Genomic DNA, 15,159 nt, shown 5'->3' on the forward strand with positions numbered 1-15,159 from the left:
GGTTGGGATTGTGGGATGTGGCTGGGGCTGAGGATAGTGAGGCAACACTGGCTCTCTTTAACTGCCCCAGTTTCCAGCTTTCCTTGCGCTGTCTGCAGCTGTAGCTTCCAAGGACGTAGCAGCCGAGATGAAGGACTCGCTGATTGTAGGAGGAGGGAGAGCTATTTCTGGGCTCTACTTTGTCTGAGGTTTATTTTGGAGAGTTATGTTAAGGCATATTATGTGTTCTTGTGCATAGTTGCACATGCCTGAGTATGCGGGTCAGACTGTGTGTGTGACAGAAGATGTTTGTGTGTGTGTGCTTGGGTAGCCGATGTTTCTCATTCTCATAGCTGTCTACCATTCTCACCCTCTCAATAATGCTTCCAGAGTGTTGAACTGAGTGTTGAATGGGGGTTCTGCTTGGTTAACTGGCTGAGAATTCACAACAGATGTTCCTGGTGGTATCCCAGGATGGGTTCCCAGCCATTCAAACCCAGTAGGAGGGTTGCATCCCAAATGGCACACTTTTCCCTACCTAGTGCACTACTTTTGACCCGGGCCCATAGGACTCTGGTCAAAAGTAATACACTATGTAGGCATTAGCATGCCATTTTGGTCTGGTGGGGGATTTTGTGTTTGGGGTTCAGGTTGTTACAGCACATTGACCACACATAACTGTGCCCAGAGTCTCCAGTACACGCCATGTACTTGTCATTTCATCAGCCATTTACTACTGGCGCACAACTAACGATTCCACAATGGCTACACATGCAATGCTCTTGCTAATGGATTAAGACTAGGCTTTGTTAGCCATTCATTGTCTTGATTGATTGTCTATAATTGGCTTATAGTAGTATCTACTTTAAGTCCTCTGTTTGTAGGGAGGGGTTTAAGAATTTAGTTGGCTCAGTCTCACCTGACTTACCCCTCCTTGGTTTTCTGAATAAACTAAACCTCTCCCTCATTTTCTCTCTTTACTCTATAAGCCCTTCATGCCACATCCTCCTTTGATTACCTTGTCTCTCGTAGCAGAACCTGAGGGAGGTCAGGGCAGGTGGGCGCCTGTGGGTGGGTGTGGGCTTTTGTTTTATTAGGATCCCCATGAGCTACTGCACATGCAACAGATACTCTTCCTCGAGTCCACAAATAACGTACAAATACATGACAATGTACAGAACATTAATAGACAAGAACAATATAAGATATTACATTAAATTCTAAATAAATGGTATACAGTACCAGTCAAAAGTTTGGATACCTACTCATTCAAAGGTATTTCTTTATTTTAACTTTTGCAAGTAATTTTCCCATTCTCATCAGTCTACATACAATACCCCATAATGACAAAGCAAAAACAGGTTTTTATAAAAATGGAACATAGATCTTATTTACATAAGTAAAAACCTGCTCCAGAACGCTCAGGACCTCAGACTGGGACGAGGGTTCACATTCCAACAGGACAACGACCCTATGCATACAGCCAAGACAACGCGGAGTGGCTTCGAGACAAGTCTCTTAATGTCCTTGAGTGGCCCAGCCAGAGCCCGGACTTGAACCTGATCGAACATCTCTGGAGAGACCTGAAAATAGCTGTGCAGCCACGCACCCCATCCAACCTGACAGAGCTTGAGAGGATCTGCAGAGAAGAATGGGACAAACTCCCCAAATACAGGTGTGCCAAGCTCGTAGTGTCATTCCCAAGAAGACTCGAGGCTGTAGTCAGTTTTTGCGTTGACATTATGGGGTATTGTGTGTAGATTGAGGGATTCCCTCCCCCCCCACCCCCCCACCCAATCCATTTTAGAACAGGGCTGTAACATAACAAAAAGCCAGGGTTCTGAACTGTGTGTGTGTGTGTGTGTGTGTGTGTGTGTGTGTGTGTGTGTGTGTGTGTGTGTGTGTGTGTGTGTGTGTGTGTGTGTGTGTGTGTGTGTGTGTGTGTGTGTGTGTGTGCAACCAGTCAAAAGTTTGGACATACCTACTTATTCAAGGGTTTTTTCTTTATTTTTACTATTTTCTACAGTGAAGAATAATAGTGAAGACTTCAAAACAATGAAATAACACATGGAATCATGTAGTAAACAAAAAATATGTATTTTATTTTTGAGATTCTTCAAAGTAGCCATCCTTTGACTTGGTGACAGCTTTGCACATGCTTGGCATTGTCTCAACCAGCTTCACCTAGAATGCTTTTCCAACGTTCCTGATTAGAGTTCCCACATATGCTGGGCACTTGTTGGCTGCTTTTCCTTCACTCTGTTGTCCAACTCATCCCAAACCATCTCAATTGGGTTGAGGCCAGGTCATCTGACGCAGCACTCCATCACTCTCCTTGGTCAAATAGCCCTTACACATCCTGGATGTGTGTTTTGGGTCATTGTCCTGTTGAAAAACAAACGATAGGCCTACTAAGCGCAAGCCGGATGGGAAGGCGTATCGCTGCAGAATGCTATGGTAGGCCTCCTGAGTGGCGCAGTGGTCTAAGGCACTGCATTGTTGCTAGCTGTGCCACTAGAGATCCTGGTTCAAATCTAGGCTCTGTCGCGACGGGGTGACCCATTGGGCGGGGTGACAACATCATCCGGGTTAGGGGAGGGTTTGGCCGGCTGGGATGTCCTTGTCACATTGCACTCTAGTGACTCCTGTGGCCGGCCGGGCGCATGCACGCTGACACGGTTGCCAGGTGTACGGTGTTTCCTCCGACACATTGTTGAGGCTGGTTTCCGGATTAAGTGGGCATTGTGTCAAGAAGCAGTGCGGCTTGGTTGGGTCGTGTTTCGCAGGACGCATGACTCTTGACCTTCGCCTCTCCCAAGTCCGTACGGGAGTTGCAGCGATGAGACAACACTTTAACTATCAAATTGGATACCACAAAATTGGGAAGAAAAGGGGTAATAAAGAATGCTATGGTAGCCATGCTGGTTAAGTGTGCCTTGAATTCTAAATAAATCACCGACAGTGTCACCAGCAAAGCACCCACACACCATCACACCACCATACTTCACAGTGGGAACCACACTTGCGGAGATCATCTGTTCACCTACTCTGCGTCTTAAAAACATGGCGGTTGGAACCAAAAAAATCTCACATTTGGATTAATCAGACCAAAGAACAGATTTCCAAAACGTCTATTGTCCATTGCTCGTGTTTCTTGGCCCAAACAAGTCTCTTCTTATTATTGGTATCCTTTAGAAGTGGTTCCTTTGCAGCAATTCAACCATGAAGTCCTGATTCACGCAGTCTCCTCTGAACAGTTGATGTTGAGATGTGTCAGTTGCTTGAACTCTGAAGCTTTTATTTCGGCTGCAATCTGAGGTGCAGATAGCTCTAATGAACTTATCCTCTGCAGCAGAGGTAACACTGCGTCTTCCTTTCCTGTGGAGGCTTTTGCGACTGCACTTAAAGAAACTTTCAAAGTTCTTGATATTTTCCGTATTGACTGACATTCATGTCTTAAAGTAATGATGGATTCTCGTTTCTCTTTGCTTATTTTACATGTTCTTGCCATAATATGGACTTTGTCTTTTACCAAATAGGGCTATCTTCTGTAGACCAACCCTGCCTTGTACCAACACAGCTGATTGGCTGAAACGCATTAAGGAACGAAATTCCACAAGTGAACTTTTAACAAGGCACACCTGTTAATTGAAATGAGTGTGCAAAGCTGTCATCGAGGCAAAGGGTGGCTACTTTGAAGAATCTCAAATATAAAATATATTTTGATTTTTTAACACTTTGTTTTGGTTAGTACATGATTCCATAGTTTTGATGTCTTCACTATTATTCTACACTTATTCTACACAGAAAATAGTAAGAATAAAGAAAAACCCTTGAACTTTTTGATTGGTAATGTATATTGGAAAGACACCAAGAGACAACGACAACAATACTGTTTACACACTTCATAGATACATATTCATATTATTATATACAGTACAGTTAAATTAGATCTTTAGGAGGAGGAGAGGCACTGTGATGCAATGGTTTTTTTTGTTTGTTTTTTAAAGCTAAACTTGCTTTTTATCTGAGTAACCTCTTGTGACAGAGCATTTCACGATGACATGGCTCTGTACATAACTGAGCGATGCATTAAATCAGTTTTTGTTTTGGGTTCCGTAAAGAAACCCATAGTGGCGTCTCTGGTGGGGTATGTGTGCATGTTTTGAAGTGTATGCGAAAGATTATACAAGTGGTTAGGCATTTTCAACACACAAACTGTGGTAGGTGGGGGGTTAGTCGGAGTTGTAATGTAAGTGATCCTGTTGTCATTTTAGTGACATTTCCTTTTGGGCGCTCTCTAATCGCGGGCTGTTCTGCTCAGGGTAATCCCATCTCAGCAGGGACATATGCTCTTGAATGGAGTGAGTATTTTCTGCACAAACTTACTTAATAAGCCCAATGTGGGATTATTGCCTTCTCCAAGTATTAGCATTAGTGTATAGAGCCTGTAGCAAGAAAGAACTTACTTATATATAGAACAGTAAACGGGCATTTCGCCGTCAAACACAGTAGGTTTATCATGAAATAAATCACATCTAATGCGGTTTCAACCAATCGCCATTCAGGATCAGACCTACTGTGCCTTCAGAATGTATTCAAACCCCTTGAATTATTCCACATTTTGTTGCAGCTTGAATTCAACATTTGTTAAAATGATGTTTTTTTACCCATCTACACACACTGCCCCATAATGACAAAGTGAAAAAATGCATTTAGAAATGTTTAGCAAATTTATTGAAAATGAAATATGGCTAAATCAATGAGCAGTTTCATTCCTCTCCAGCAACTGAGTTAGGAAGGACGCCTGTGTCTTTGTAGTGACTGTGTATTGATACACCACCCAAAGTGTAATTAATAACTTCACCATGTTCGAAGGGATATTAATGTCTCATTTTTATATCCAATAGATGCCCTTCTTTGAGAGGCATTGGAAAACCTCCCTGGTCTTTGTGATTGCATCTGTTTTTGAAATGTACTGCTTGACTTAGGGACCTTATAATTATCTGTATGTGTGGAGTACAGATTTGTATTCCTCAACTTGCAATAACAAAGTGTTGAATACTTATTGACTCGAGACATTTCAGCTTTTCATTTTTTATGACTTTGCAAAAATTTCATAAAACATGTCATTCCACTTTGACATTATAAGGTGTGTGACCATTTGACCAAATAATCTCAATTTAATACATTTTTTATTCAGGTTGTATGACAACAAAATGTGGAAAAAGTAAAGGGGTGTGAATACTTTCTGAAGGCACTGTACCTATTGAAGTTGAGCACATATACATTTTATTTAAAAAATAATTATTGAACCTTTATTTAACTAGTCAAGTCAGTGAAGAACAAATTCTTATTTACTATGACAGCCTGCCGGGGAACAGTGCCTTGTTCAAGGGCAGAACAACAGATTCATACCTTGTCAGCTCAGAGATTCGATCCAGCAACCTTTCGGTTACTGGCCCAACGCTCTAACCACTAGGCTACCTGCCGCCCCATAAAGTGGTATGAAGACTATGCTATGATCTTTTGATATCTCAGCTTAGGGGGGCGTATGAGACTCCATTGAATCATGAAATCAGTTCATCCCCATGTTTTACTAGTGCAGGGCAACTTTAATAGCTCTGTCTACGTGCATATAGTGTTATTTTAACACTATAGCATCCGTAGTGGCCTCTAGATTACATCTTTAACATCAAAGGGTTTGGGACGTCTGTGATCATCTTAGTGGTTTTATGCCTGTGTGTATGGAATGTGTAGTGCATTGAAGCACCCTCCTATTATTTCTCTAAAGTTTCCTCTGCTCTAAATGACCTGCATGCTGTCATTGAGGCTGTTAAAGTAACACAGGCATGTATCTGATGGCCTTCTATGCCCCTGTAGGCTACAACATGTTGACTCATCCAGCACCATTTTAACACTCAACAGCTAAATGTGGTTTTACACTGCAGTGATAGTGTGGTGCTGTCTTGACAATTCCTATGGTTGTTGTCATGCCATGATAATGACCATAAGAGTTGGCTTCAGCACAAACAGATTAGCGACCAGGTTAACTGTGATCAAATCAAATGTAATTTGTCACATGCGCCGAGCACAACGGGTGTAGACCTTACCATGAAATGCTTACTTACAAGCTGTTAACAAACAATGCAGTTAAGAAAATACATTTTGTTTATTTAGTAAATATTTTCTTAAGTAACACAATAAAATAACAATAGTGAGGCTACATACAGGGGGTACCGGTATTGAGTCAAAGTGCAGGGGTACAGGTTAGTTGAGGTAATTGAGATAAATGTACATGTAGGTAGGGGTAAAGTGACTATGCATAGATAATAAACACCGAGTAGCAGCAGTGTAAAAAAAAAAAAAAGAATGGGGGTGGACTGAGACTGTGCACTCCGGCACCGCTTTCCCTGCGGTAGCAGAGAGAACAGTCTATGACTTGGGTGGCTGGAGTCTGACAATTTTTGGGGCCTTCCTCTCATACCGCCTAGCATAGAGGTCTTGGATGGCAGGAAGCTTGGCCCCAGTGACGTACTGGGCCGTATGCATTACCCTCTGTTGCGCCTTAGTCGGATGCCGAGCAGTTGCCATACCAGGCGGTGATGCAACTGGTCAGGATGCTCTCAACAGCGCAGCTATAGACGTTTTTGAGGATCTGGGGACCCATGCCAAATCTTTTCAGTCTTCTGAGGGGGAATAGGCATTGTCGTGCCCTCTTCACGTCTTGGTGCGTTTGGACCATGATATTTTTGTTGTTGATGTGGACACCAAGGAATTTAAAGCGCTCGACCCCCTCCACTACAGCCCTGTTGATATGAATGGGGGCGGGTTCGGCCCTCGTTTTCCTGAAGTCCACAATCAGCTTCTTTGTCTTGCTCACATTGAGGGAGTGGTTGTTGTCCTGGCACCACACTGCCAGGTCTCTGACCACCTCACTATAGGCTTTCTCATCATGGTCTGTGATCAAGCCTACCACCGTTGTCGTCAGCAAACTTAATGATGGTGTTGGAGTCGTGCTTGGCTACACAGTCATGGGTGAACACAGGTGCGGAAATCCCAGGGGGGACGGGGGGGACACGACCCCCCCATCCTGGGAAAAATATGATTTGTCCCCCCCAATATATCACTGTAAACATAACTATGTAATTTAAATCATATTAATAATACACAATGAAAGCAATTGTGCTGATTATAGACACTTGATAGCGCGTTTTTAAGTTTCAAAAGATTGCGACCCCCCCCCCCGCCCTTTACCTCACAATGGTTTGATCCACTGCCAGTTCCTTAGTTGTCAATGTAACAGAGTGTTAGTATCTACTGTCTGAAAGGCACTCAATGCACGTAACTGACGTGAGGTTAATCCAGTCAATCGCGCCAGGGTTCACACACACCCTAGCTGAATTTGCAGAGCTAGCGCGCAAATATTAACTATTAAGCTAGCTAGTACCTATTCCATTTATGTGGCATCGTCAAAGATGGAATCTTTGCTATCATCAATTTATTCCAAGATCAGCATGCAGATGATGTAAGTTAGTGCTTCAAAGTCCCTGTGATAAGGTTAGCGATAAACTGAACAGAACTACACTCTCTTCTACCATTGTTTTAAATATATTTAATGGTCTCGTTGCAAAAGCTAAATTGTCACAAGGGAACTTTTATTTATTTATTTTATTTCACCTTTATTTAACCCGGGTAGCAAAGATTATAGCAAACACCACTGAATTGGTGCTCGCTAGCTTTGCAAATTCAGCTATTGTTGGAAGCCAGCCAATATGAAGCAAACGATTAAAATTACAAAAGGTTGCAGCATATGTTGTGTAAATGGTGAACTCATACAGCTGTCAACTCTTGTCACTGCAATCCGTTTCACATTTGCTAGCTACCTTTTAGAACGAAGCCCATATAGAATGATAGAAGATAAGATGATAGAAGCCCATCTCCTACTGTAAATAACCTACATACTGTGTGTGTGTAGCCAGCCAGGTAGAAAAATGGCAGAAAAAAGACGGACATCAGAGTATTTTTCAGTACACCAAAATGCAAAGTAAGAACCCTAGTAGCCTAATATCTCAGACTAGTTGATAAAATGTTCATAAGAAAGAAGTGAAATGCTAATGGAAATGTTTCACAATGATGTCCTTAGGCAGAGCAGGCAACAGATGGCACACAGACAGCAGAGTTGGGGACAGATATGCAGGGATAGACTGGCAGAGACAGGGAGTCTCAGGTAAGTTTGTTGAGTCTTTGTTTGGCAATATTATGAAAGGTTCTCAATTTTTTTTACTTGTAAAATAGGAACATAATTGGAAAATGCCATGGATACCCCCACTCTCAACTTAAACTGGTGACTGAACTAAGATTTGTTAAAGGCAATGGTATTGCTGTTGTGATTAGTTGTGTAGTTTTGGGTACCGGTAGTTAGGAGTACGGCAAACACCTTATTTCTTTGGTTCCTCAATATACATTTACCATATTACAACGTAGGCTATGTGTTACAGCACTACTTTTGGTGTCCCCCTCAGGAATTGCTCTTGAGAAAATTTCATGTAATTGTCCCCTCCAAAGTTGATATCAGATTTTCGCCCCTGGGTGAACAGGGCGTACAGGAGGGGACTAAGCATGCACCCCTAAGGGGCCCCCATGTTGAGGATCAGCGTGGCAGATGTATTGCTGCCTACCCTTGCCGCCCCCAGGTGGTCCAACAGGAAGTCTAGGATCCAGTTGCAGAGGGAAGTGTTTAGTCCCAGGGTCCTTAGCTTAGTGATGAGCTTTGTGGGAACTATAGTGTTGAACGCTGAGCTGTAGTAAACAAATAGTATTCTCACATAGGTGTTCCTTTTGTCCAGGTGGGAAAGGGCAGTGTGGCGTGCAATTGTGATTGTGTCATCAGTGGATCTGGTGTGCAGTAAAGAACAAATAAGTACTGTATATTCTTAAAATGGAGTATACTGTCCAGTTTAGTTAATGTTGTTTTGCCTACATAATTAACCACGTTTCCATCCACAGTTTTTATGTGCGTGAAGTCATACCGTATGAAAAATAATAATGACAGCTATCATGGAAACAGGAAGTTTAATTAAAAATGTTAAATGCCGACAGGTAATTTGTTCGTTCGACATGGTGGGATATTTTTGTGTCTGTAAAATTAATTACGCTAGGAAGGGTGGTGGAAACTAGAGGTCGACCGATTAATCGTAATGGCCGATTTAATTAGGGCCGATTTCAAGTTTTCATAACAATCGGTAATCAGTATTTTTGGCCACCGATTTGCCGAAATATTATTATAAATTTTTTTGTATTTTTATTTTTATGATTATTTTTAAATCTTATTTTTTAAATCTTTTTTTATTTTATTTATTTTTGTATTTTTATTTTTTATTTTTTATTATTTAATTTTTTATTATTATTATTATTAAAAAAAAAAAATATATATATATATATATATATATATTTTTTTTTTTACCTTTATTTAACTAGGCAAGTCAGTTAAGAACACATTCTTATTTCAATGACGGCCTAGGAACGGTGGGTTAACTGCCTTGTTCAGGGGCAGAACGACAGATTTTTACCTTGTCAGCTTGGGGATGCAACCTTATGGTTAACTAGTCCAACAATCTAACCACCTGCTTTACGTTGCACTCCACGAGGAGCCTGCCTGTTACGCGAATGCAGTAAGAAGCCAAGGTAAGTTGCTAGCTAGCATTAAACTTATCTTATAAAAAACAATCAATCAATCATAATCACTAGTTAACTACACATGGTTGATGATATTACTAGTTTATCTAGCCAGTCCTGCGTTGCATATAATCGATGTGGGGCGCATTCACGAAAAAAGACTGTCTTCGCTCCGACGTGTACCTAACCATAAACATCAATGCCTTTCTTAAAATCAATACACAAGTATATATTTTTAAACCTGCATATTTAGCTAAAAGAAATCCAGGTTAGCGGGCAATATTAACCAGGTGAAATTGTGTCAGTTCTCTTGCGTTCCTTGCACGCAGAATCAGGGTATATGCAACAGTTTGGGCCGCCTGGCTCGTTGCGAACTAATTTGCCAGAATTTTAAGTAATTATGACATAACATTGGAGGTTGTGCAATGTAACATTTAGACTTATGGATGCCACCTGTTAGGTAAAATACGGAACGGTTCCGTATTTCACTGAAAGAATAAACGAGATCGTTTCCGGATTCGACCATATTAATGACCTAAGGCTCGTGTTTCTGTGTGTTATTATGTTATAATTAAGTCTATGATTTGATAGAGCAGTCTGACTGAGCGGTGGTAGGCACCAGCAGGCTCGTAAGCGTTCATTCAAAATAGCACTTTCGTGCGTTTTGCCAGCAGCCTTTGGCAATGCTTTGCGCTGTTTATGACTTCAAGCCTATCAACTCCCAAGATGAGGCTGGTGTAACCGATGTGAAATGGCTAGCTAGTTAGCGGTATATGAAATACAAATCGTTTAGAGAGAAATAGTCCTATAATTCCTATAATAACTACAACCTAAAACTTCTTACCTGGGAATATTGAAAACTCATGTTAAAAGCTTTCATGTTCTCATGTTCTAAGCAAGGAACTTCAACGTTAGCTTTCTTACATGGCACGTAATGCACTTTTACTTTCTTCTCCAACACTTTGTTTTTGCATTATTTAAACCAAAGTGAACATGTTTCATTATTTATTTGAGGCTAAATAGATTTTATTGATGTATTAAATTAAAATAAGTGTTCATTCAGTATTGTTGTAATTGTCATTATTACAAATAAATAAATGTAAAAAATCGTCTGATTAATCGTTACCCACTTTTTTCGACCCTCCAATAATCGGCATCGGTATCGGCGTTGAAATATCATAATCAGTCGACCTCTAGTGGAAACGTCTTTATGCGCAAATATTGATATAATAACCATTAGATCGAAGTAAACTTGAAGTCACGCGACAATATGGTGTGTGTGTGTGTGGTCTGCCCACTATGACTCGGGAAACCTTGCAGTTTATTAGGCTACAGATGAAATAAGTTACAATGAACTTCACAGGGTGGTGAAAGTGCATGGTGATCTTGATGCTCCTTTCCAAATAAATATTGTCTGTCTTATTCTTGTGACATGATGATCGTTGCTTGACTGCTGTTAAATATATTCTCGCTGTTGTCCATAATAATTTCATGTAGACTAGCCTATCTGCACGCTGTTGGCTGGAGCGCATGTGCCAAGACCAGAGCAGGCACATTTGCTATTTAACACAACAGTTTGTGTTACAAAACTATCGGTAGAGTTGAAAATGCAATGGAAACACATCCAACTTTCAATTTTTATTTGATTCATGAAAACTTAAGCAAAAAATACATTTTGTGTGCACTATGTCATCACGCACTGATTTTTATATGCAACAAGTCTGTTTGGTGGAAACACCACTGGTGGGAAAATGCGTATATTTTGGATTATGGATATGTGGATCCTAAAATACTTGCATAAAAATCTGACGCTAATTGGATGGATAACAAATTACCTGTAGGCTACAATAAGAGGGGGATGTCTAAGGCCTGAGCTAGTATGTTTTTACCAAAAACTTTCCCTAGTTGAAATAATACTAACTATCTCATACCAAAACACATCCCAGCATAGGGACTGTTGTAAATAATTCCTCTCCTCTTTCTGTTCTTTTCTTTGATCTCAAATGATGTTTTCCCAAAGCAGGGGGATTTTAAACATCAATTCAAACATCCTTAATATGGACTAACAGATCTGGAATGGCGTTTGGTTTCGGGGGTTTAAGGGGATTTGGGGGTTTTGGTAGGGCTGTGATGCGTGCCCCTGGGGTGAACTCAAAGGGGGGGGGGGGCAGCAAAGTGGAAACATGTTATCTCTCTCTGTTTCCCTGAGAGACTCGGTCAGTTAGTCCAGCCCTAGTACCTGGAAAAGGAAAACAAGTAATGGGTAAGTTCAGGTAGTCCTTCCCTGTTTCAATCTGTTTTCTCCCGTTTGGTACCCAATGAGTAAGACCCACGACACAATGTTGTGGGAACGTTCATATATGTATGTGTATTTTTATTTAACCTTTACTTAACTAGGCAAGTCAGTTAATAAGAACAAATTATTATTTACAATGAAGGCCTACCGGGGAACAGTGGGTTAACTGCCTTGTCCAGCCCTAGTACCCGGAGAAAGAAAACAGGTGTTTTTTTTATTGATTAAAATGGCCCCAGAAGAAATGGCAGCAGTTTTACGGGCGCCTAACCAATTGCGCTATTATGTGTTTTTTTTCGCGTTATTTGAAACTTAATTTGTACTTAATGTTTCTGCCACCGTATCTTACCGCAAAAAAAGAGCTTCTGGATATCAGGACAGCGATCACTCACCTCGGATTAGGCAAATATTTTTTTCTTCAACAATCAGGAAGCACAGGATATACTGTGAAAACCCGACAAGGCCAACATCCCCGTAATTGGCAAGAGAAAGAGACACAGGTACAGAGCGGGGTGCCTTGTAAGGATCCGTAGAAGGCGAGTGGGAAAGCTGCCGTTACCGTCAATATTACTTGCCAACGTACAATCATTGGACAATAAATTAGATAAGGTACGATCACGAATATACTACCAACGGGACATCAAAAACTGTAACATCTTATGTTTCACGGAATCGTAAAGGAATGATGTCATGGATGTTCAGCTAGCAGGATATACGCTGCACCGGCTCGATAGACCAGCACACTCCGGTAAGACAAGTGGGGGGGGGGGGGGGGGCGGTTTGTGCATATTTGTAAACAGCTGGTGCATAAAATCTAAGGAAGTCTCTAGATTTTGCTTGACTGAAGTAGAGTATCTTATGATAAACTAGACCACACTATTTGCCAAAATAATTTTCATCTATACTTTTTGTGGCTATTTATTTACCACCACAGACGGACGCTGGCACTAAGACTGCACTAAGTTAGCTGTATATGTAGATGTATGCATTCACTACTGTAAGTCGCTCTGGATAAGAGCGTCTGCTAAATGACTAAAATGTAAAATGTAAATGTATATGGAAATAAGAAAACAGGAAACCGCTCACCCAGAGGCCGGCGCTCCTAGTGGCCGGAGACTTTAATGCAGGGACACTTAAATCAGTTTTACCTCATTTCTATCAACATGTTAAATGCGCAACGAGAGGGGAAAAAATTCTAGATCACCTTTTGGGATGAAGTGTAATGCTGACTGTGATCCAGGCCTATTTGACCAACATCAGTGCCCGACCCCACTAATGCTCTTGTGGCAGAATGGAAGCAAGTACCCGCAGCAATGTTCCAACATCTAGTGGAAAGCCTTCCTAGAAGAGTGGAGGCTGTTATAGCAGAAAAGGGGGGGACAAACTCCTTATTAATGCTCATGATTTTGGAATGAGATATTTGACGAGTAGGTGTACTTCATTTTGGTCATGTAGTGTATTTAGGCTTGCCATATCAAAGGTGTTGAATACTTATTGACTCAAGACATTTCAGCAATTACATTTTCATTAATTTGTAAAAATGTCTAAAAACATAATTCCACACGGTATTGTGTGTAGGCCAGTGACACAACATTTTTATTTAATCAAATTTAATTGCAGGATGTAACACAACAAAATGGCGAAAGTCAAGTGGTGTGAATACTTTCTGAAGGCATTGTATGTCAAAGCAAATTCAAGACTTGATGGCCATGCTACCGCAACATTGACTTTAAACGGTCTCCATTGTTTTGTTTTTCTATGTGTAAAATTGTGTTGCACATATTCAAGGCTGCTGCTCTCTTCATATGAACTCTGATGTTTATGTGTTGTATTAGGGCAGAGCTTGACAACAGTCTTTGCATCGATGGTGGCTGGCACTTATCACTTCGATGCGCCTGTGTCATGATGACAAGTTAGAAAAGGCTCATCAGTCACCTATGTGTGAGGGTTGGTTACCATGTATTTCATTTGAATTGCTTGTATCTCTCCTCTGTATTTTGCTCTCATAGAGATGCTTATATTGGGTAGAGTTGGTAGGCGCTGCCACAAACTCACAAAGAAACAACCATGACGTGATTAGAGCAGTGATGTTCATGGAAATTTGTAGGACCTTAATTGGGCAGCCAAATGAACATGGTCTTCTTAACTGTTCAAAAAGCACAATAAAAAAATCTATGAAACAAAAACGATGCACATTTTCTTATCTCCTCCGCTCCTGCCTGCATGGGCTGCCATAGACAGAATGAATATAACGGCCGTCCCCATTTAAGTCCATAATCGCTTAACGGGTGGACTGGCGGCCATTGCGAATGTACCCATAGGAGCAAATCAGGAAGTGTACCCATCAATATGTGCTGTGATTTGTTGATTCAACTCAACTGACATTGCAAAAATTACCTTCCATTGCATGAGCCACATCAGTTAACATCACTTGAATGAACATTTTACATTACCATGGAAATTATTGCATCACAATACCCGGCAGCCATTGCGAGTGTACACATGTACTCAGTCAAAGTGCCAGGGTTAGAGGTTCCAAGCCAGTTTTATTCATTCTATTTCTATGTGTGCTGGTGCAGGCAATCTGGGATGCGTTCCCTAGGCAACTGAATACTTTTTTTTGCTACAGCACCTTGCTTGTTTCAGCTAGGATCAAAGATTCACATTGTAAAGAATCCATGTTTCCACAGAAACGGACTTAACTGCACAAAGGGCTCCCGAGTGGCGCAGTGGTCTAAGACACTGCATCTCAGTACAACAGGCGTCACTGCAGTACCTGATTTGAATCCAGGCTTCATCACATCCGGCCGTGACCGTTGGTTATACGTAATTGTGCCAGCCCTACATGTGATCAGACTTTAAAGAATCCAATCCGTCTCAATGAAAAGCAATCAAACCTCTAACGCCTTGAGCTGTGACATAGAGACAAGCCACTTTAGAAAGAGCTGTACTGCAATTTACTGTGTGCGTGCGTGTGTCTTTGTGAGTTAGCTGTCTCAACTCTCACCTGGTTTCATTTTCAAATAAACACTGGTCTGCGGCTCTGTTGAAAAGTACTGCAGTATATAGGGAATTGGTGCGATTTTGGATGCTCTCACAGTTACATTGTTCTCATTATTACAACCCAAAGGCTGCACACATCTCTTATTGTTCAACATGGATCAATAAAACAGGTTTTAGTTTTCTAATGTATTTAATTCCTCTGCAGT

General features: G+C 41.1%; 1 protein-coding gene across 5 annotated transcripts in view; it reads left to right on the top strand.

Annotated features, from left to right (window-relative positions):
* Nucleotides 1-15,159, top strand: part of LOC106590044 (supervillin) — a 167,760-nt gene that overhangs the window by 51,576 nt on the left and 101,025 nt on the right. The window lies entirely within an intron of this gene.

The sequence above is a fragment of the Salmo salar genome, chromosome ssa29 (genome assembly GCF_905237065.1).
Source record: "Salmo salar chromosome ssa29, Ssal_v3.1, whole genome shotgun sequence".
Taxonomy (NCBI): domain Eukaryota; kingdom Metazoa; phylum Chordata; class Actinopteri; order Salmoniformes; family Salmonidae; genus Salmo; species Salmo salar.